This window comes from Aotus nancymaae, unplaced genomic scaffold, assembly GCF_030222135.1.
Source record: "Aotus nancymaae isolate 86718 unplaced genomic scaffold, 86718_ANA_hifiasm-v0.15.2.pri h1tg000011l, whole genome shotgun sequence".
NCBI classification, from domain to species: domain Eukaryota; kingdom Metazoa; phylum Chordata; class Mammalia; order Primates; family Aotidae; genus Aotus; species Aotus nancymaae.
Window position 1 is genome coordinate 39,505,966 of NW_026988422.1, and position 23,686 is coordinate 39,529,651.

A 23,686-nucleotide genomic window follows, 5' to 3' on the forward strand; every position below is an offset into this window, starting at 1 on the left:
CTGCACTTACTCAGCATGCCTGTTACATGTGCAAGCGGTGCTGGGCAAGCAGTGAATGCTCAATCAGTGTCTCTTACTGACTAATGTGAACCGTGTTATGATGATTCCCATGGAGACACAGAAGTCACAGAGCACCAGAAGTCAAACCTAAGAGTTGTGGTTTGGTTGCTATGAACTATTCAAGGGTTGTTAACGATTTGGCCTCACAAAAGTTACATTTATAGGATGGCATTCGTGAACTTATGGCATAGAAAGAGGCAGAGTATTCAGGGAGCCTTGTGGAAGACAACTAAAGACCAATGGCTCTCGTTTTTGTTTGTTTTTTTGTTTTTTTAAATCTCTATAGAAAAGTCACAAACGTTGTTTTAAATCTCTTCGCAAGTGAGGGTGTGACCCAACCTTAGGATTGGTCTGAAGATACTTAACTTTTCAATTGATAGGATATAAGCAGATAAGACCTTCTTCAAAGCTTCTTCCCAAGGGGGAATCTGGTAGAATAGCTCATTCAGTTCACTCTGCCCTTCTTCTACAGTGCTTTCTTCTGTTCCGCAGAGATTAATAACCCCCTGGCAGGTAGGCTTTCTCAGGTTTGACCAATGAAGAATACTCACATAAGATTGAGAAGACAGAAATGTGATGGGGGCCACGCTTCTGCAGCCAACAGGCATGTGGAGGCATTTGGCTTTCCTGCAGCAGCACCACCAAAGCTTCCAGCATCTATTCACGACTTTCATAGGTGGTGAGAGGCAGACTGGGGGCATTCATATACGTCACTGCAGGTGTGGTGGGATCCAGAGCTGGCAGCTCCAGGGGATTCCCAATCTTGGCAGCCTCGTGACTGAGCATTCACTGCATGCCAAGCACTGCTTGCACACGTGCAAAAACACCTTTTGCAAGGTTATCCACTTATTTCTAACTTAGGAGCTTTCCTACTTGCTTTTGTCTTTTTTTTTTTTTTTCTGGGTCAAATTGTCCATCTCTGAGCTTCCGATTTCTCCTATCTAGACCCACCTTAATCCCAGAAATAAAGGAAGTGATGGGGAACCCTTAGAAGTAATTGATGGAAAGTAAATAATATAGGAAAGATATTGAGCAACTGGCAATTGGCTCACAAATATCCCTGGCACAGCTTGGGACAGTCCTTGGCTGCCTTTTGTGGACCTGAATCTTCCATTGTGATGGGAAGGAAGTTGCCAGCAGACACAGGTGTGCAGCCTCACCTCCAGCGTGTGCTACTGTCAATGTTTGCATGGAGAATGAAAATAAATGATCAAGTGAGAATGCCCTTCCCGACACCTGTCTACACAGTGAGCTGCTCATTCTTCAAGTTCCAAGTCATCCTCTCCTTCTTTGTGATGATTTTTCTGCTCTCCCAGGGAGCACCACCCCATCTTTTGGTGCTCCTATGGGGGTGTGCACGTGGTTCCCATACTGCATGGCTGTTATTTCAACACACGACTACTTTCTAGCTTGGCTGTCAGTCTTAAGGGCAGGATGATGGCTGTCTCAGACATCTGAGTATCTTCCTTACAGGTGTGGAGCCAACACTTAGTAGAAGCCCAGTAAGTGTTGAGTGAGTAACGTGCATCCCTTTCTGGAAACAAAGTGATGGACTGGACACTTCTGAAGAAGCTCTTTGGCTTGCAGTTCAGTTCCAGTCTCTTCACAGGGCATTCCTGGATCCCCGGTTGACTCAGCAAATTTTGGCGTTTATTAAAGGCATGGTTAAAAGGAAAGAGCAAAAGGGAGGAGTCCGGTCTTGACTTCTCAGTAGGCCTCCATTTCCTTATCTATAAAACAGAAAATCTGGTAAGGATTTCTAGCTCTACAACTGCAAGTGTCCATGTCTGAGGACATATGACCACATCATCTGCCAGACCATTTGCTTCCAAGATGGACTTGGTTGACCTGGTGCCTCCCTCATTGCGCCATGAATATTCTCCCATAACTACTTGCTCAGTGCAGTGAAAGGAGAGGCTCTTCCTCCTACAGTAATAAGGAGGTAATATTTGTACCCAATATAGAAGGATAATAAAGGGAAGGGACCAACATTTATTGTGCACCTACTATGCTTGGTGTTTTTACAGTGTTATCTAATTTGATCTCTATGACCCATGAGGTAGTTATTATAATCCTTAATTTTAAAGATGAGGGAATGGGACTCAGTGGTTAAAAAAATTGCTATAGACCACACAGCTAATAAATTAATAAAGGTAGGATTTAAAGCTAAGTGTCCAGACTCTTCCTACTGCTGTTATTCTAGGCGTAGGAGTAAAGTTACAGAACTGGAGAAGCATGGAATGTGTTTGGGAATTAGGAAATGGTTCAAACCGAGGGTGGAGAGCAGATGGCGTCTAAAGGGGAATGGTGTGAGACAAGGCTGGCACGTACAATAGCTTGGCCCTGAATATCAGCCTGTGACACTGGACTTGACAAAACTGTATGCATTGGGAGCCATGGACAGTTTTAGAAACAAATATGACTTACCCAGATGCATTATGAAGCTTAACCTGGCTTTTAAGAAAAGGATGGATTGAAGTGGACAGACAACAGACCTCTTAGCCTATGGAAATAGTCTTCCTCCCCAATAAGTCATTCAGCAGAGTGCTTCTATGTGCAAATCACTGCTCCACATCGTGAAATGTACAACGGTGAAATAGAATGGGTTCTGCCCCCAAGGAACTTACTCTCAAGTAAGATATATCCCAAGGTTTTGGATATATCTTTGTACTTAAAATTGGGTTTCCTTTCTTTCTCTCTGCTTGGATGTGTGAATGTTTGCATAAAAATTAATTATGACCAGCCGTCTTCTCTCCTTTTCTTTAAGCTTTACTCCTCCAGTCTCATTCCTAACAGTGAGCCAATAAATCCATGACTATACAGGCTTGCGCCTGCTCAGGTCAGTTTTTGGACTCCAGTGCGGAGGTGGTCACTAGCGGAGTTTTCTTTGCTCTAATCTCTACCTGGAATTAAATATCCTATTTACTAGCCTCCTTTCTCTTCTCTACCGAGACCAAGACTTCTAAACTCTTCAGGTGCAATTCACTAACTACTGACCTGAAATCCCTTTGCCTCTGGAGATGTGGAGGGGCTATTTCTGCTTTGTCTTTAGCTTCACTTGCCTACTGTTTGTTGCCCTAATAATAGGGTTGCTTCACAGGTGAAGTGCACACGACAGACTGACCCCACCTTCAGTCCTCCACTGAGGGCTTAAGGATCAGTTCTGAGGTATTTAAATAACAGTTTCAAAAGGGAGCCTCCTTGCTTTTAAATAGATCTCCTTTAAACTGGACATAGAGGCAATAGAGGAATTGACATGTTATTTTATTTTCCACTTTTTTTCTTTTTGCATCTTCTCCTTTGGCATGTTGAAACCTCTCTTTCTGTGCCTGGAACTGTATCATGAGAGAGAGAGAGAGCAGGAGGCAGAGTTATTTATTTATTTATTTATTCTTTCAAATTTTATAAAATGCTCTGTGCCACGCATTTTCCAGAGGCCCCTTCCTCTTTTGAGCAGTTCTACAGGGGGTCCCTCTTTTTTGTCTCTGCTCCTTCCTTCTCTTGCACCCCCTCTGGCTCCAGAGCAACGAGCTGCCACTCGTTAGGTGTGTGCCCATGCTATTATCCTGGGTGGCTGAAAACCATTCTTTCCTTTGTTTTTAGAAGTCTCTCTCTCCTCCCCACAGCCACCTTCATCCCACACAACAGCTTTAAAGGAGAAAACCCCATGGAGAAAGAACTGAAACTGAGAGGAGTTCCAAACTAAAAATAAACCATAGATCTCAGCAAGGCTCTAGACCCTGGCTGTTGCCCTTGTCATTGACTTTTCCTTATTGAAAACTACTCAGGGACCTGCGGAAAGCTTTGTGCTAATACTGATATAATTGCTCTCATCGCCACTACCTGGGTGAGGGTCATTCAATATTTACACCATGCAAGGTGCCACATAGGATTTGGACATACCAGGAGTTTCTCAAAATCCCAATGTAATGAAGTTAATGTGGGGAAAAAAGGCTCTGAGAATTAGAAGAAGGTCCCCTGGACTTACCCCTGCTGCTCTGATTCATTCACTTCAGTTTTCTTTTCTTTTTTGAGACAAGATCTCTGTCACCCAGGCTGGAATGCAGTAGAGCAATCACAACTCACTGCAGCCTTGACAAGCGATCCTCCCACCTCAGCCATTCCCCACCATCCCCATCCCCCAGTAACTGGGACTACAGGTGGATGCCACCGTGCTCAGCTAATTAAAAAAAAAAAAAAAAAGTTTGTAGAGACAGGGTCTTACTATATTAGCCAGGCTGATCTTGAATGAATTGCTTCAAGTGATACTCCCTCTTCAGCCCCCGCCCCCCAAGTGCTGGGACTAAGGCGTGAGCCACTTTGCCCAGCCTACTTCATATTTTAAGAGAGGATCAGAAAAGTAAGTTTGCACTTCTCGTTCAGGATTCTGTGATTCTGACTTCATCACTTCCTTTCTTACAGTTTCTTATCACTGCTCTTCTTTTCTTTATTTAACCACCCTTTCTTTCCTCCCCCTATTTCTCTCTCTCCTCCTCACTTTCTCTCTCTCTCCCACTCCTTCTGGTATCAGCCCAGCTTACTATCAACCCTATTGTCTTACTTCACAAGTAACAGCTTCTGAAACATAGTAAACAGAAAGCAACTGTTATTCCAAGCTCCCAGAGGAATATGGAGAAGAAAGCCATTCTTTTTCTTTATTGATGAGTCCCTGGGGAAACTGAGTCCCTTTTCCCTTACCAACCCATGAGCAAATAGGCATTGGGGTCAAGGCTTCAAAACTGCCTGTTCTGTTAGCTGCAGACTTTAGGAAAGGTTTTGGGGAAATAAATAAAGGCAGAAATAAATTATGTGCTGCTAGAACCTTCTGTTCTCCTGGCATCTCTCCTTGTCACATTGTTTTCCTGATCTATCTGGTACAACTCCAACCCAACAGAGTAGAACGAAATTCACTTATAATGAACAAAGATCATTTATTATGTTCTTAATTGATTAGAGCATCATGCTGGAAATTGCATTAGATTGTGAGTTTTTTGGCACAGACCTGGCATGTAGTGAATAAATATTTTATTTTGAAGAAGTCAATGGTGTACAAGGTTACACCTATTGAAACTTTCTCAGAGGCAGAGATTATTTATAGTGATTGTGTTTCTGAAGAAAATTTAAAGATAGGATTTGATAAGTAGGCTTTTTTAACCTGATTTTGGAGCTTACATGAAACTAGGGAAGCATAAAAAATGAAGTTTGTTTTGTTATACATTGAATGAATCATCAATGTATAACAATTAGAATGATAAACATTGAATAAATAAAAATGATACACATTGAATATAAAAACTGAAATGATCTAAGAAAATTGAACATGTTATATATCATGCCCATGGCTTGCAGAAAGAGAAGCAGCAACATGTAAAGGATTTAAAAATACGGTAATATCATGGAAATAATAAATACAAACTTTGTCACTTCGTGCTGTCACAACTCAAAGTACCTATGAGATTGGAGTGGCCACCAGCTATGGCATCTGTGGACATTTTGGGTTCAGGTGGGAAGAAAGGAATCATAGAGCAGCCTCTTTCTGCTTAAGCTCTGAAGGAGAGAGGCAATGGATGACCTTGCCAAAATATTTGAAACATGAACAAAGGTAGTTTGTGAATATTAACCAGCTGTGTCATAAAATGCTGCTGGGGTTCACCGTGGTATTATACCCACCTTCTGCTGTGGTAGATGCAGACCAGACCTAATTCGGACCAATCTGGGTTTTGGGTCAGGACCCTGGAAGATTAAGGAAGAAAATAAAGTGTCTTGTGGTCACGTGTTTCCAGATACAAAAGGATATGTAGGAAAATTTTATTCTAACCCTTATCATCTAAACCCAATAAAATTTTGCCGGGCGCGGTGGCTCGTGCCTGCAGTCCCAGCTACTCGGGAGGCTGAGGTGGGAGGATCACTTGAGCCCAGGAGTTCTGGGCTGTATGCGCTATGCCGATCGGGTGTCCGCACTAAGTTCGGCGTCAATAAGGTGACCTCCCGGGAGCCGGGGACCACCAGGTTGCCTAAGTAGGGGTGAACTGGCCCAGGTTGGAAACGGAGCAGGCCAAAACTCCCGCGCTGATCAGTAGTGGGATTGCGCCTGCGAATAGCCACTGCACTCCAGCCTGGGCAACACAGAGAGACCCCCTCTCTTAAAAAAAAAAAAAAAAATTTAAAGATAAGAAACTTGGAGCAATGTTCTACCCTGTGAAGTCCTAAGCAAGACATACATTTCTTCACGTGGAACCACAGGGTCTGTGATGATGTCTGACTGCATTTCCCCGATGGTACGGGGTTGGGGAGAACAGGAATATTCCACCTGGCTTGTCAGCATCCAGAGCGCCACCTCATTGCAAGCTGCCATTTACTCCTACACAGAATGTTGCATTCGCCTCCTAACTGTGCTCAGTTAATTAAGCCGGTCTCTCTGCTTCTGCTCTTCTCTCTATAGAATTTTTCTTTTTATTTTTTTCTTCTTTTTTTTTTTTTTGAGACGGAGTTTCACTCTTGTCACTCAGGCTGGAGTGCAGCGGTGCAATCTCAGCTCACTGCAACCTTCACCTCCCAGGTTGAAGAAATTTTCATGCCTCAGCCTCTTGAGTAGCTGGAATTACAGGTGCCCACCACCACACCCAACTAATTATTGTATTTTTTTTAGTAGAAATGGGTTTTCGCCATGTTGGCCAGGCTGGTCTTGATTACCTGACCTCAAGTGATCCACCTGCCTCAGCCTCCCAAAGTGCTAGGATTACAGGTGTGAGCCACTGCACCCGGCCCTCTCTCTATAATCTGCTTCTCACATAGCCAGAGTCTTCTTGTAAAAGTGCAAATCAAGCTGTGTCATCGCCTGCATTAAACTGTCCAGTGGTTTCCCATGGCAGTCAATGTGTTACTCTCGCTCTTGCCTACACAGCCCTGTGAACGTCTGGCCCCACCACCCGCTCCTCCTGCCTCATCTCAGGCTCCCTGCCCCTTGAGATCTGTGCAGCAGCCCCAATGATCTTCCTTCTGCCCCTTAGGCATGTAGAGCCCATCCCTGCCTCAGGGCCTTTGCACTTGGACTCTTCGCCCCTCTGATCTCAGCTTTTCCAGCAGCTGCCTCCTCACCCTTCAAGTCTCAATTAATGACATTCCCTCCATGAGGTATTCCTTGACCTCCTAATTTAAACTAACTTAGTCACTCACAATCACATCACCCTTTTTATTTTCTTCATAGCCTTATTGCTTTCCACAGTTATTCTGCTTGTTTATTAATTTACTAGTTTACTGTTTGTTTCCTCCCACTAGAAGGTTAGGAAATCATTGAGAAGGTAGTCTTAGAATTGTATCTTATACTATATACTGCTATATATGCAGAGCCAAGTTCCTGGCACATAGTAGGTTTAGAATAAATGGTTTTGATTGGCGTTGATGAATAATGAGACCTAACCCATCTCCCCACACCCCTGGACTGGCATCGCATAAATAGGACATAGCTTTCCTTTGTAAAGTGGGTTGAAGTTCCTGTTTACCTGGGAGGAAGAGCCAGTCTGGGACACATATTAAAGCATCTTTCAAGTGCTTAGAGTTTAAGAAGGGATCATGAACATCATTTAATATCACTCAAGATGGGTAAAGAGTATGGTAGACAGTCTCCAAAGACGACCGCCACCAATTTCTTCCCTTGTATATACACGGCACTTCACCTGTCAAGAGGTAGAAACCATTTTTCCTCTCGAATCTAATTGGCCTTGTGGTTTGTTTTGACTAATAAGTAGAATGCAGTAAAAGTGCCTTTCTAGGACTTTCAAGCCAGGCCTTAATAGAATTGGCAGCATCTGTTTTCTTCATCTTGGAAGCCAGCTGCCGTGGAAGAAGTCCAGTTCTCTGAGAATGCTGTGCTCTGAGGAAGTCCAAGCTCTCCTTGTAGAGAAGCCCCATGGAGGAGCACCAAGGTGCTAGATATAAGAGTGAAGCCTTGGCAGTCCAGCCCATGAATTCAGCCTACTGAAAGCAAGAACCCACCAACTAAGCCAAGTCAACCTACAAAATTATGAAAAATAAGTCATTAGTGTTTCAAGACAGTAGATTTTTGGGTGGTTTGTGATATAGCAGATAGCTAATGTTAGAGATCTGGTTGCTGCAGAGTTGTGTGTAACCATACCCTGAGGCTTGAAGAAATTTTAAGCTTCTCAGGCTTTAATCTGAATATGATAAATCATCAGGGCATACTGTTAAGAGGCAGAGTCTGATTCTGTAGGTCTGGGGTGGGGTTGAGAATCTGGCAGCATCTGTTTTCTCCATCTTGGCAGCCAGCTGCTGTGGAAGAGGTTCAGTACTCTGAGAACGTGTGCACTGAAGAAGTCCAAGCTCTCCTTGCAGTGAAGCGCTATGGAGGAGCACCAAGGTGCCAGATACTTGTATCCGTAAGATACTTGTATCAGCCTAAGCGTTGCTTATGTTGACTCATTTTGAGTAGCAAGGCCAGTCCCAGTCTCCAGGAAGTTTCATACTTAAATCATCTTAGAAAACCCCAGGCTTTCCCCAAGTATATTTGAGGAAAGACTAGTTTGAAAAAGGGTTCTGGTCAGATAAGTTGGGAAATGCCACTTAGTATATTCCACCACTAGAGCTTCCAAACATACTGAGCTAATAAAGCTCTTAGAGCTCCTTCACTAAAGAAACCTGTGTGAGTCTATTTAGCACAATATTTCCTGAGTATATTTGATCATGCCTATTAATATCTTAAAGAACTAGTGTTCTGTAGAAATACCCTTGGAGAATCACAAAACCACCTTTCCCCATCCCTTTTTAAAAATTAACCGAGCAGGTTAATCATTGTCTCTTAACAATGAATGCTTATGTCACAGTGTTACAATCCAGGATTTTTTTTTTCTTCACTATCTAACCGAATTCCTTTCTTTTTGCTGTAGTCTAAGAAATCTCCCTTGGTTTCCAACAGTGGTGGAGAGCAGTCCATGTCACCCATTATTTTGCCCTTCCAATGCTTGAAGCTCTCCTCTTCCGGTCAAGGTGCTCGGTCTACTTCCTTCCATTTTCCAGCACTTCATTGCTCTTTTTCCAGCTCTGCCACTTAATGAGCTGGTTGACCTTGGATTCGTTTCTTGATATTTCTAAGTATAAATATTTCCATTTGTAAAATGGAGTTACTCCTAGTATTGGAAGTACTAAATGAACCCATCTATTGAGTGCTTAGCATACGGCCTGCAAGTCCTAATCATTCAGGAAATGTCAGCTCTCATTGTCACTGTTCCCTTACAGCTCCAACTCTCCAGCTCTATGGGTGTCCCTGTCCCAGCCAGGCTCGGGAGGAGAGAAAGACACTGGGGGGGACACATGGCTGATTGAAACTCATCTAATTCCACAGTCTGATTTGAGCTGCTATTCTTAGCCTCCTTCACACCAAATCTTTTTCCTGGTACCGCTGAGAAGCTTCAGAAAGTTCAGGCTAAAGTTAGAAATCTAAATCTGTGTCTCTGGAAGTCCACCCACTCTTCATCTTTGGAAGCTGTTCTTTGGGGCTGACACTGGAATTTCAAGGGTTATCTGCTATTTTTACATTTTTATTGTCTCTTTGCTGAAACAAGTCAGAGATGGTCTCCCAGTGGCCAGACTTGATACTGGTACATTCTGTATTGAAACGAGGCTCAGAATAATATCACCTCCTCTGTCTATCCCTTTATCCCAGAGACCACCTGCAAATAGTTTTGAGTTCCTTCCTTCTCTCCTTCCTCATTTGCTTAGGAGAAAGCAGGCAGCTTCTCATCCATATTAAAAAACCTATGGCTCTTTTTCATCACTGGCTCCTCTCCCCTGCCATTTGCAGACCTCACTAATAGCACCACACTAAGTCTCTGCTCCTATAGAGGGTATACAGAGTAACTCAAGCTGGCCCTAGTTCTTTCTTCCCTGGCCTCAAAAGGAAGTAGCTCTGGTCACAAGTCTAACTTCCCATTCCGTGAAGTGGGAGAAAATCTGCTGCCCTTTGCTTTCAAGCCTGATCTGTTTTCTTCATGTGTGCAGATACAGTGTGATTATTATTGTATTTCTCTGTGGGCACCAATTGCTGTCCTTCACACGGGGTAAACGCAAAGGCAGCCCAGAGGACAGCCGAACTTTTGATCTCAGTGCTGTATTGAATACAGCTGCTCGGCTTCTCGCTGTGAGTGACACCAAGGCTAGAATTTTCATCTCATGTAGAGACGTAGGAGGCCCTGTAATAATAACAGCTAAGATTCAGTGCCGCTAATGTGCCAGGCACTGTGCTAACTAAATATTCTACATACAACCTCATCTAAACATCCACCTGTGTTTCTGTTTTGCAGAGGACCTGAGGGATCTAAGGCTTAAGAGAAGCAGCCTAACATATTCTAGGTCACAGAGCCAGTCAGTAGGAGGGGAGAGATTCAAACCAGAACCTCATGAACTCCTGTCCATTACACATGGAAAGTTTGCCTGGAGATCCGGCCCAGACTGTTAATGGAGCAGTGGTGAGTTATGGCCCCATAGGGCTGCAGGGCCGTTCTAAGGCCATGTAACCCACTTTCTTGTCCTTAGGCAGCACATCCCCAGCCATTCCACCAAAATGTTGTTGCTCCTATCTGAAAACAGTTGTGAGAAGTTATTCCACTGCCAAGCCTGGAATGTCTGTAGGGTTTTATGACCCTTGGACATGGGGTTTAGCTTGAAGATTCTGAATATTCCTGTCTCAAAATGATCTGTCTGCTGAAACTCGAACTAATGTTATTTTCTGTTTAGCTTCCTACGGGTAGGAAATGAATCCAGAGAAGTTGCCACTTGAAACTGGAATGTACATATGGTGCTAGTCTTGGGACGACTGTGAATCCAAAGAAAGTTTTTATTATCGGTCTCATTATAATATTTATTTTCCCTATTTTTGTAAAGTAAAAAGCAGCAATGACTTTGATTTGGTCCTTGTTTTAGTGGTCTTGTTACTCTAAGTGTGCTTCAAGGATCAGCAGCATCAGCATCACCTGGGAGCTTGTTATCAATGCAGAACCTCAGGCCCCACCCCAGATTTGTGGACTCAGAATCTGCACTTTGACAGCATCCCAAGCTTATCTGTGTGCACATAAAGTCTGAAGGGCACCATTTTGTGGGACTTAAATCCGAGGGTGGAGTACAGATGGCCTAGGTGTTAAGATAATTGTTCACAATGCTGACTGCACCGTAGAATCACCTGGGGAACTGCAGAGCACCTGTCTCCCACTGCTGAAGATTCTGGATTAATTTAGCTGGGGCGGAGACTAGGGGTGGGTACATTTGAAAAGTTTCTCAGGTGAGTCTAGTGTGTTAAGCGCTCACCACCAGTGCCTAAAAGAAATGCTGCGTTCTAGCTCTGGCGTGTGAAGGTGAGGCAGTGTCTGTCTCTCTCTGCTGGATGTTCTCTCTAAGGCAGCATGGATGTTGACAAGGCTCCAGGAAGGACAAGAGAAGGCATATTAGAACATGCAATGAAGCCTTCTTTGAGAAGACAATGACAGGAGAGCCGTGGGACCATGTTTGACTGTGTCGACAGAGTCAGGGTTTGGAAAAATGCACCATTCTTTCTCTAACTCTGTAGATTCATGGAGAAGCTGTAATGTCCTTCATTTAAGATTTGAGTGTCTTTCATTCAGGATATGTGGCTGCTTTAGGGTTGCTAGATTTGGCAAATAAAAATACAGGACACCCAGTTACGTTTGAGTTTCAGGTGAACAAAGAGTAACTTTTTAGTATTATATATATATCTTTTTAGTATGCAGTGTTTGAGAAGATCACACGTTAAAAAATTATTCACTGTTAATTGGAAACTAACTTAGCTGTGTGTCCTGTATTTTATCTGGCAACCCCAGGCTGTTTAGAGCAGAGTTTCAATCAATGCCGTGGGACACTGGAATATCGAAAACAATACCCTCTGAATTGTGAGGGTGCATAGCAACTCTGGGTATGTGTGTGTGTTAAGGGTATTGAAGGGGTGGAGATGAGAAGTCACAAAAGTTTGGATAATAGCAGGGACAATGGAGAAGAATTTTTGTATGTCAGGGACAATTTACTCAAAAGTTTCAGACTGAAAAACACTGAAGAAGCCTTGCGAAGGGAATTTTTTTTATGGTAAATTGATTTTTTTTGGCAAAAACCCTTTTTTGCCAAAAATATTGTAAAAATTGCTTCTTGCAAAAATTTCAAACTGTACAGAAAGGTGTAAAATGGAAAGCAAAAGTATCAAAATCTCTCATTATCACCCCCAGAAGCTACCATTCTTAACTTTCACTTGCATATCCTTCCAGGACTTTCTTGGTCATAGATTAACATGTGTCTACATATGAATATTTTTAATTTCAAAAATGAAAATATGTATTGCATACTTTTGCAAATTACTTTTATTTTCACTTAACAGTGTATCTTAGATATCTTTTCATATGTGCCCGTATGGTTGCACCTACTTTGTTCCTTTTTAACAACTGTATTTTATTAAATACAGTTAATACATTTTATAATTTAGTAAATTAAATACAGTTTAATAAATTTTATAATTTATTAAATTATGAATTATTTTTATGAATTCAAGGGGCACTTAAAAGTGCTTTGTCTGTCCAGAGCTTTGTATAAGTGTTTGCTTTTCATGATTTAATATTGAATTTAGCATCTATACTTGGTATCAGTCCAACAGTATCTCCTCAGAGAGGCATTCCTTGTTTCCCCTAGGAAAAATAGCTTTGCCCCTAAGCACGCTCTCACTCTTCCTAACAAATTACCCTGTGCTGTTTTTCTTAATTGGCATTTATCTCTATCAGAAATGCTCTAATATATCAAATTGTTTATTTATTTATGTATATCTGTCTCTCCCCACTAGCCCGAGATTGCAAAACATACAGTGGGTATGCAAAACATACCTGTTAATGGATGAACGATCAAACGATTGCATTGAACATACTGTGGCATATATAAATGAGGAACGGCAAAGAGGCATGTGATGAATCAAATCAGGCAGCAAATGAAACTCAAGGCATACTGTTTTAAGGGATAAAATCAATTCTATGGGAGCTCATTGAAGGGAGTAAATCATTTATCACAGACAAAAAGGAAAGGCTTCATGGGAAAGTGAATTAGAAGTGACAGTATTAGAATGAGAATGACTGACAGGTAGGGACTGTGGGAATGGTAGCACAAGGTAGAGAACGTGTCTAGACAGAGTTTGGAGGCGGGTAATTGCCTGGCGTATTTGGGGAGAGGTGTCTTTGCCACCATGGTGGGAGCTTGAGATGTGCATGGGGAAGGCAGAGTGGATTGGGGAGGGATTCGAATGCTATATTGAGAGATTTTGATCGTTTTACTCTAAGCACTGGGAAACTATTAAGGGTTTTTAAGGTGGGGAGTGATGGGTTAATTATATAGTCTAAGAGGATAATATTGTCAGCAATGGAAACATTTGTTGGAGCAGGGAAAGACTGAGGTTAGGAAGAAGAATTAAGAGAAGATAAGGGCAAGGGTCAGACAGGTTGGAAGGACTGACGTAGTCAGGTGGGGAAAATTAGCTGTGTTTGATGCCACTCATCAAGATCAGTAATCAGCAGACCATGGCCTATGGGCCAAATCTGGCCCACTGTCAATTTTTGTAAAAAAAATTTTATTTGGAAATAGTCATGTTCATTCTTTTACATACTGTCTAGGGCTTCTTGGTGCTCCACTGGCAGACTTGAATAGTTGTGATAGAGCCCACATGGCCTGCAAGACCTCATATATTTGCTACCTGGATCTTTACAGAAAAGGTTTGCTGGTCCCTGATTAAGATGAACAGTGTCTATATATCTCTCATGTAGGTCTTAGATGAGGAGATCATTACCATCTTAAAAGAGAGCAAGGTTTGTGCCTGTGCCCTGGGAACCAAGAGTCATACTTTCCCAACAACCAGCTATTCCTCTTTGCCTTGAGCTTTGTCTTAAGTTCCAGTGAATTTAGGAGCCACAAAAGCCCTGAATCTCAGAAATGCTAAGATTTAGCCCGGAAAAGCTGATTGGGAAGGAAACTGTGTCTCCAGCCAAGGGCCAACAGCTCAACTGCCTCAAGATCCCATCTTTGCCTTTGCAGAGCCCACCAGGTCGCCCCTGTTAGCATGTCGTCTCGCTGTAATCACAGTTGCGTGCAGCCGGTGTCCTATCCTGGCTTGCCCTTCCTCCAAGGACAATTCAAAGTTTTCCAATTTTCCTTAGCAAGAAGACAACAGCAGTGAAATAACACCCTTTCAAAATGCAGAGGAGTTTTTACATTCACATGCACGTGGACTCCTCTCAAACAGTCTCAGAGTGGGAAACCTCACATTCTCAGCAGATAGCCTTTGACTAGCATCTCATTTGTTAGGATACCTGTTATCTGATTGATGCTTCCAAGATCCTGGTTGAAATCCCTTTGTTTCCATAGTCTTAAGGATATGCCTTCGTGTTTTATGTTTTAAATTGAATCTGTGGTTGTGTCATCTAAAATGGGTTGACATTTTCAGCTAGTTAAAAATCCACCAAGACATCAGTCCTCCATTAGTAATAGTGATGCGAACTTTCCATTTTGGTGAATGGCCCTACAGTTCCTCACTTCAAGGTGTTGAGTGAAATGGGAGTTTCCTTGCTGACTTTTCTCAGCTTGTTTTTTCCCTTGACTTACCCACTTGAAAATTATTCCTTGCCTATAAATAGCTCCTAGTTATTTCTAAAGTCAAGAGTTTGTTTGTAGGTTGTTTACTAGGATGTCGTCAGCCAAACTGCAGTGTCAGGCTGCTCAGGGGAAAGCTAATTTCCTTTTGAAAATTGCAATTCTGAAAGTTTCACATATTTCATCTCCATCATCAATAGGAACCAAAGTACATGTAGCTTCATGCTGAGTGATATACCAGCAAGCTAAATAAAAATGATCCCACTCTTGCAACTTAAAATAGGTAACATTGGTGTGAACTGACCCTGATGTGGCACATACGAAATTAACTTTCAGGATCTCTGAGCCATCATCATCCTTCAACAAGAGGCTTGGGTGACTGCCAGTCAAGAGAAGCAAGCCATATGTATTAAGATCTCTTTGAAGAGAGGAAAGAGGCAGTATTTTCAAATAAGCTCCAAATTGAAAGTGACAAGGGCAGATGCTTCAATTTACAGGCAATGATTTGCAAAAGAGCTGTTTGATATATATGCAACTCTAGGTATCATGCTTCATGGTATACAGACTGGGTTGTGGCTCCCTATAAGGTGATTTTGCTTCCTTCCCACCCATCCCCGCCCATCCGCAGCTCAACCCATCACCACCAGGGGACATTTGGCAATGTTTAAAGACATTCTTGGTTCTCACAAGTGGAAAGGAAGGTGCTGTTGGCATCAGGTGGGTAGAGGCCAGGGAAACTGCTAAACATCCTACAATACACAGGATAGCCCTCCACAACAAAGAATGTTCCAGCCTCAAATGTCAATAGTGCCAAAGTTAGGAAAAACTGTACCAAGGTTTTTTTGTTTGTTTTTGTTTTTGAGACGGGGTCCTACTCTGTCGCTCAGGCTGGAGTGTGGTGGCAGGATCTAGGCTAACTGCAGCTTTGGGCTCAGGTGATCATCCCACCTCAGCCTCCCGAGTAGCTGGGACCACAGGCATGCCGCTGAGCCCAGCTAAGTTTTTTTAAATTTTATTTATTTATTTATTGAGACAGAGTTTCGCTCTTGTTACCCAGGCTGGAGTGCAACGGCACGATCTCAGCTCACCACAACCTCCGCCTCCTGGTTTCAGGCAATTCTCCTGCCTCAGCCTCCTGAGTAGCTGGGACTACAGGCACGCGCCACTATGCCCAGCTAATTTTTTGTATTTTTAGTAGAGACAGGGTTTCACCATGTTGACCAGGATGGTCTCGATCTCTTGACTTTGTGATCCACCCGCCTTGGCCTCCCAAAGGCTTGAGCCACCACGCCTGGCCTAAATTTTATTTTTAAAAAAGACTTTGTTCATGGCTATTTTCAGATAAATATATACAAATTCGTGAGCTTTTCATATAATACCATAAGCACCTAAAATAAACAGGGTTTCTCCATGTTGCCCAGGCTGGTCTGAACACCTGAGCTCCAGTGATTTGCCCACCTCATCCTCCCAAAATGCTGGGATTACAGGAGTTAGCCACCTTGTCTGGCCAGGAATTTGTCTTTGGTTAGTAGTAAATGGACCTGTAAAACTAGTGAAACACATGTTCACTATTTTTACTTAGGGGTCTCACTTAGAGGAAGAGGTGGGATTCAGGAGTCCTCAGGATGATGGAAGGGAGGGCCTATGGAGAGGTGGAGTGGGGCCAGGATTTCCATGCCCAGGATGTGGAATGAGAAGTTGAGGTCAGGATGAATGAAGAGGATAACTGAAAGTAAGTGATTCTGTAGATGGCAAAAGGGAGGACCTGTTGACTTGCTGGCAGGTAGAGAGTTTCTTACTGGCACACAGATGCCTGGCCTCTGCTTTCATTGCTGCTCATGGTGGAGTGCTCCTGGAAGCACCCTGTCCTCCACCACTCCTGGTACCTCACTCCTCCTTCTCATCACATTTTCTTCCTAGACATGCTGCTACTGAGAAATCCCTGACAGCTCTCACCAAGTGAAGAGTATTTGGGAAATGAGGTCCTAGACAGCAATAAAATTATTTTCCAAAATTATACAACCTTACTAAAACCGTTCCAGTTAAAATCTAGATGGACTTGACTGTCATGAATATTCTTTCTTAATATTTGCTTAGAGAGTCTGGTCAATGTAATATTTTTTTCAAAAAGAATAATGTGTGTAAACTTTGGAAAAGAAGAGAGAAAATAATCCCCTTTGCTGGACCTGCAATTGTTTACTTAGAAAAGCAGTGTCTAGTAAAAAATTCTAGAATGAACAAAAGACTTCGTACATGGCTATTTATAACATGAATATATACAAATTCATTAGCTTTTCCTATATTACCATACACACCTAAAATGAAGACAGAGAAAATATTCCATTTTGAATAGCAGTGACAATTATAAAAAATGTATTAAAGACACGTTTTGTTCTTGAATATGGAGGCTTAGAATTGTATTTTTTTTTTTTGGTAAAACTAATGTGAAAATTAAATTTTAGAGAATCTCAATAGGTTTCTCTCTTTGAAACTGGAAAAAAAAAATCACCTTAAATATCATATAGAAGGACAAGTGTCCAAAAGTAGCCAGAAAAGTGTGACTAGAAAGAAGGAGGGAGCTCATCCTGAGTTGGATTTGCTTTAGCAGATAGCAAAACAGCTTCTAATCATATAAAGATGACGTTGTCATAGAATGGAGAAATAGACCAGCACAATGGAATAAAGAAACTAGAAAACAATGTCAGCATACATGAGGATTTAATATATTACAAAGGCGATCTAATGAAAACATAAGCGATTTTTTATAGAAATGGTGTTGGCATAATTTTTTCTTCATCTGGATAAAGATAAAATTAGAATCTGTCTTACATCATGTTCAGAAACAAAATATATTTCAGATGGATTAAAGGCATAAATGCAAAACATAATACAACAGCACACAATCAAATCTAGGAAACTTCATGAATAATTTAGGAGGAGAGGACATTTTCTTCATGAAGATGGAAAATCAGAGGCTACAAAAATGTATATAAGCATGTGCATATGTATACAAAAATAACAGTGATGTGAAAGGCGACCATAAATAATATCAAGAAACAAATCATAAATGTGAAATAATATAGCTCCAATGTAGAAGACCAAGATTTTTGTCTATAATATTTGAAGAGCTCTCATAAAGTAGTAAGAAGACAAATAACAAAAGTAAGAAAAAAGATATGGAAAAGAAATTCACTAGAGGAAAAATCAAAATGGTAACAAATACATGAAGAAATGCTTACTCTCACCAGTAGTCAGGGACATGCATATTTCAAAATAACAATGACCAATCACTTTAGTTCCATCAGACTGGAAAAAAATTTCTGAAAACCAAAATACATATTCCAACTCAGGCAGAAATCCCTTTCCTGGAGCCTCAGAAACAAAACTCCAAAATGTGGAGCTCTATCCATAAATCTTATTGATGCTTTGTCTATAACACAAAAAAATCTGGAGACAAGTAAGTGTCTATCAAGATGGGGATGAATAAAAAAATAAGGGTCCATCTACATCATAACATGTGCTAACTTTAAAAATATCAACTTAGAGCTCTACCATTTAACGAGGGAATTTCTATGAGATAGTGTTGAGAAAGAAATGCAGACTGCTGAAATACTTGCATAATATAATTTCTACTGTTAAACAAGCACTGACTTACTCTTAGGATAGTATGAGTATGCATGTGAGCAGGGAGAAAAAGACACAGAAGGATACCTAATAGATTTTCAGTGCTGTGAGGTAGATAGGAGGGGGAAGGAGGCAAGATTGTAATACCCACCTTCCGCATATCTGTAACGTGATTCAATTTTTGACTTTTCTAAAATCAATATATCGATTTTGTGTGTTTGTTTATTTATTTATTTATAAGAGATGAGGGTCTCTCTCTCTTGCCCAGACTGGATTTGGGTGGCACAGTCATGGCTCACTGAAGTCTTAAAGTCCTGGGCTCAAGCCGTCTTCCTGTGTCAGCCTCCTGAGTAGCTCGGATTGCAGGTGTGAGCCACCATGCCTGGCTTGCGTGTTTCTGTATGTGTGTATATATGCATACCCAAATTAACTGGTTGGAAAAAAGCAATTAAGAAAATAATGATTTTCAAAAACATGCTAATGCTATCTTGAATTTATACAGTAGTTTTCTTTTAAAGAACTCTTAATGCTTTGATGTAGACCATTCATTTTATCCTCACAAGTTTCCTGGGAGTTGTGACCTTTAAATGTCAAACCCCACGGTGCTCTCTGCCTGGCTCCAGCAATGGACATCTGGAGTGAGATACCTACAGCAGCCCCTTTTCATCTTTGTGTCAGAATATGTGGAGAGCTCGACTTTGCTGCTAGGCTATGCTTGCCTGCAGGGCTGTAGGTTTCTTCAAGCTCCTCTGTAATTTCCATACCCCTCCAGATACAACTTACCCTCTTAGATGAGAGAGAGTGCTCCAAGGCTTCCCCAGGTGCAGGTTCTGGAACCCTGACCAGGACACAAAAAGAACAGTCAGTCAAGGAATGCCCTGCTGAACAATTTCCACAGGCTGACATAGCAAGATCCCTAAATGGGAGAACTGCTTCTACTAAGCAGGGGATGCACTATTCCGTACAGTGGAAACCATGGGGCTCTTCCCCACAGAGGCTGTATGGGGTGCTGTGAAAATCATGGCTTTGGAATACAAGAGTCAAGGATGAAATTCTGGCTTTACTGTGTGCTGGGAAAGTTACTTTTCTGAGCTTCAAAACTGACTCCTCCCCAAATAATTTTCGTTTACCAGGTTATTGTGAGGATTAACTAAGATGACGACTATAGAAACATCAACACCTGCCTGACAGGTGGGAGCAGCTTAGCCAGAAGGTGGTAGGGAAACAGTATTAAAAACCTATCGGGATTTGGCCTTGTGCTCTCTCCGTTTCTCCTTTAATCCCTCTCGCCTTTTCTTCAGATGTCGATTTAGTCACTATTACCAAATATTGGCCCCTAGAAATCTCATAGTGTAATTAAGGACATGAAGAAGAAAACAAACACTCTATGGCGTCGTAGAGTATTTTTAAAAAACTTTTAATTGAGGTACGTACTGAATGCTGTGAGCACACATAGGAAGATAACCTCACGTGTGTGCAGTAGCCAGGAAAGACTTACTAGATAAAGTGATATTTGAGCATTCACCTGGTTGATTAGGGAATGGGGAATAAGTGGTAATGGGTACTTACTGGTCTGAAGAAAACTTACAGACAGGATGACAGATATGCAAACAAGCTGAAAGGTGAAAAACCATTGATGTTAACATTTATGGCTACTATTTTTGGTATAAAAATTAACCCGATGTAACGAAGGATTTTGTACAGTTGCTGTTACCTGTATTGGTTAAAATGGTTTAGACCCAATAATACAGAAGGGTGGAAACGTTTCAGCAGTTTATGAGGATACCTAAGTTTTAGTAAAATGGGAGCTGTGGTCCCATCTTCAAGATGGCGCCGATGACCTCTGCCTCCTGGTTTTCAAGCCCTTGTACAGTCCACTCCCACAGTGGACCAGGGTTGGTCTGTGTGACTAATAGAATACAGAAGATGTGATGGTGTGGCATTTCCCAAAGAAGTTACGAGGTTCTGTGGCTTCTGTCTTGGGCTCTGTTTCTCTGTCTTGGATCACTCAGTCTGGGGGAAGCCGGCAGCCAACTTGTGAGGACACTCAGGCAGGCTTTGGAGAGGCCCACGTGGAGAAGTGAGTCCGCCAGCAACCGTGGGAGTGAGCTGGAAAGCACATCCTTTAGCCTCAGATGACTGCAGCTCTGCATGACAGCTTGCTGCAGCCTCATGAGAGATCCTGAACCCCCTGCTAAGCTCCTCTTGGATTCTTGACCCATAGAATCTATGAGATGATAAATATTTGCTCTTTTAAGGATAATTTATTATTTAGCAATAGATATTTGTCTCATTCTTTATCTTTCTCTGCGTCAATACCCTTTCCTATATGATATTGCAGTTTCTCTTACTAGAGGTAGAATATATATCCTTGCCCCATGATGTTGAACTTGGCCACGTGACTTGCTTTGGCCTATGGAATGTGGGCAAAAATGACCATAAATCTCTTACTAGCTATTTAGGCTTTAATAAGTATCACATACTTCTGCTCATCTTTCTGATGATAGCTGATCCCTCTTCAATCTGGGTCCCCTAAGGAACACTTAACAGAGCCACTCCAGCCAAACTGTAGTCTAGGAGCCTGAGAATAAATTATTGTTTCAAGCCACCGAGTTCAGGGTGTTGGTTACACAGAATTAATGTGTCAATAAGAAATCGATGCTATCCCTTTATACGTGTCAGGAGAAAAGGACACATAAAGATGTGGTCAGTGAGACTGGAAATCCAAGTTGGGACTACACTTTGAAGGTCCTTGGGTACCAGACTACAGAGTTGGGATTTTTTTTCTGTAGAAAGTCCGTACAATTCATTCTGAGAAGAACACTGTCATGGCATTGTTGAGAATGGACTAAAGAGGGCAAGCCTGGGGGCAGAAGTCGAGGCTTCTAGGAACTTTGCAAGAGTCCATATGAGATGCGTGATGCGGGCTTGGGCAGTAACGATGAAAGGGGAGAATTGATTTAATGTCGAGACTGTCTCCTGAAATAACTTGTCCTGATTACCAATGAATGTGTGGGGAGAGAAAACCCCCCACTGTAGACTTATGCCTTCATTCAGCTGGGAAACCTAGCCTGCTTAAATTTTCAGGCAGACCTCATTATTTACTCTTTCTGGATCAATGAAAGAAGTAAAAGTTATTTCACAGGATGCTGGGCAAGCCCAATGCCCAAATGCCTGCCAGGGCACATCTGAACTCAAACTGAATGTTCAAGGATCCATCTTGCTTTCAAGAGAACACTCCCATTGCATACAGCTAGATAATCTCCCATCCCCTCCTTGGCCTCACTCCAGCCAATTCCTCTAAAGTTAGGGGAGTATGGGTTAGCTGTGGGTTTCTTTGTTAGATGAACTCTCAGAGGCAGTTTATAGGTTGCCCGTGGGAAATTTGTTCAGAGCAGGGCCAATGGCTTCATGAGAAACCTAATCAGTTTCTACCACTTGATCTGAATTAAGATGAGTATTCCAAGCAGGATAGGTTTGGGAAACTTTTCCTCCTCACTCTGAAGTCATAAGTTTGGCTAGAAAAATTGGGATCCATCTGGTATTTTCTACACATTAAAATATTAGCTGGGAGGAGTCTTATGTTATTGCCTAAGAGTGGGAGATGCTATAGACTGATTGTGATTATCATTCCTGCATATTGCTACAAAGATGTGTGTGTTTCTGGCAAGAGGAAGTATGCTAAATGAAGCCTAATAAATACTTGTTGATATGCAATTTTCATTAAATGAGACTGGCTAGTCCATTTCTGTCAGACAGAATTACAGAGATACATTCTTGGCTGTAAAGATGGAGTCTGGGAGATTTGGAAATGGATCCGGGATTTTCAGATGTAAGAGACTTAGAGCCATGGGAGAGAGTATTATATCATTTTTGTGTCTTGTGATCTAGGCTCAGGACAACCTGTAATGTAGTAAAGGGTAATTCATAGGCTTAGTGTCTCAGGTTTGTCATAAGGAAAAACTTTTCCTATAGAAATTTCCCTACCAGTCTGTCGAGAGAATTAATCACCATTTGCAAAGAATTTACAAAGACCTTTGAAAACTGGAAAGCAGCTAGAAAGTACAGTTATAACAGCTGTTTCCTCCAAGTTAGAGGAGTATAACTTAGCTATGGGCCTCTTTGGTGAATAAACTCTGAAGCCTGGTTCTGAAGAGATTAGGAACAATATTTGTAGCATGATGTATAGTGATGGGTCTTACAGCATCATCAGTATGATGTATAGTGATGGGTCTTACAGTAGCAAGATTCAGGACTGCTTCATCCAGGAGACTACTATGACTTGAACAGCAGTTTGAGTAAGCAAGCCATGGAGCATAGAGACCCATGCAGAAACCACAACCACCTGTTACCTTGAACATCACAGCAAAGATGGCTCTACAGTAATCTTTTTTGGAAACAGTGCCGTTAAGTCAACAAGGCCTGCAGGTGCCAGGGATGGCTCAAACCACACCGAGCCATGTGCACATGAGCCTTCATGGTAAGGAACCAGGGTCTATTATCACTGGATGTGGTCACTGTCAGTGGCAAACACAGCATTTCTACTCACAAATCACAGTTAGACGTTGAGACTTGGGATTTAGAAATATTTTTTCTGTTGCATTTCTTGTTTAGTGTCAGGGGCTCTGCCAGGGCACGTTTCACCCGATGTGAAACCAGGAAGGCTCCTCTGGAGGACTCTCACTTGGAGGCTGAGGAGTGAGGCCAGAGAGGTGAAGTGCCTGCCCAAAGTCAGGCAGCTCATCTGTGGCCAAGTTGGAACCCAGCACCAGGTCTTCTAACACCCAATCCATGAATGATCTTTACCATTTTACCACTTTTGTTCTGCTTCACTTTTTGGCATTGTTCATATCCCATTCTGACTCCTAGAAAGAAGCCACCTTCAAATGAAGCCCCCTTCAAATGAAGAAGCAGATAACCCTCTGCCAACTTCCATTATCCCTCCTGAGAAGGGCCCCAAGGACCTCCCCAGCTCCAGCCAGAGGGTTATCCATTTCCTTGGCTTCTGTTCTATTGGCCTCACTGGGCCTGACCTTTCTTCTCTACACACATTCCCTTCCCCCCAGCCTCCAGCCAGAAGGAGAAAATCCTCTGCATTTTACGGCACCCTTCTCAAGAAATATTTGAATTTTACCAGCTCCTTTTAATATAAGAATCCAAGGGGTGACTAATGGTAGAAAGTAGGTACATGGGGAGTCCATTGAGGCAGTCCAGTTAGGACATGGAGATTTTCTTGTACTCCTGTGCTATAGAAATTTCCCTGCTGCGGCCCATTACTCTGTCTGTATACAAAACTGAGCTTGGTCTGCACTAATTTGCCTTAAAGAAAAAGGTGGCTCACAGCTTTGGGCATGCTTTGATACAA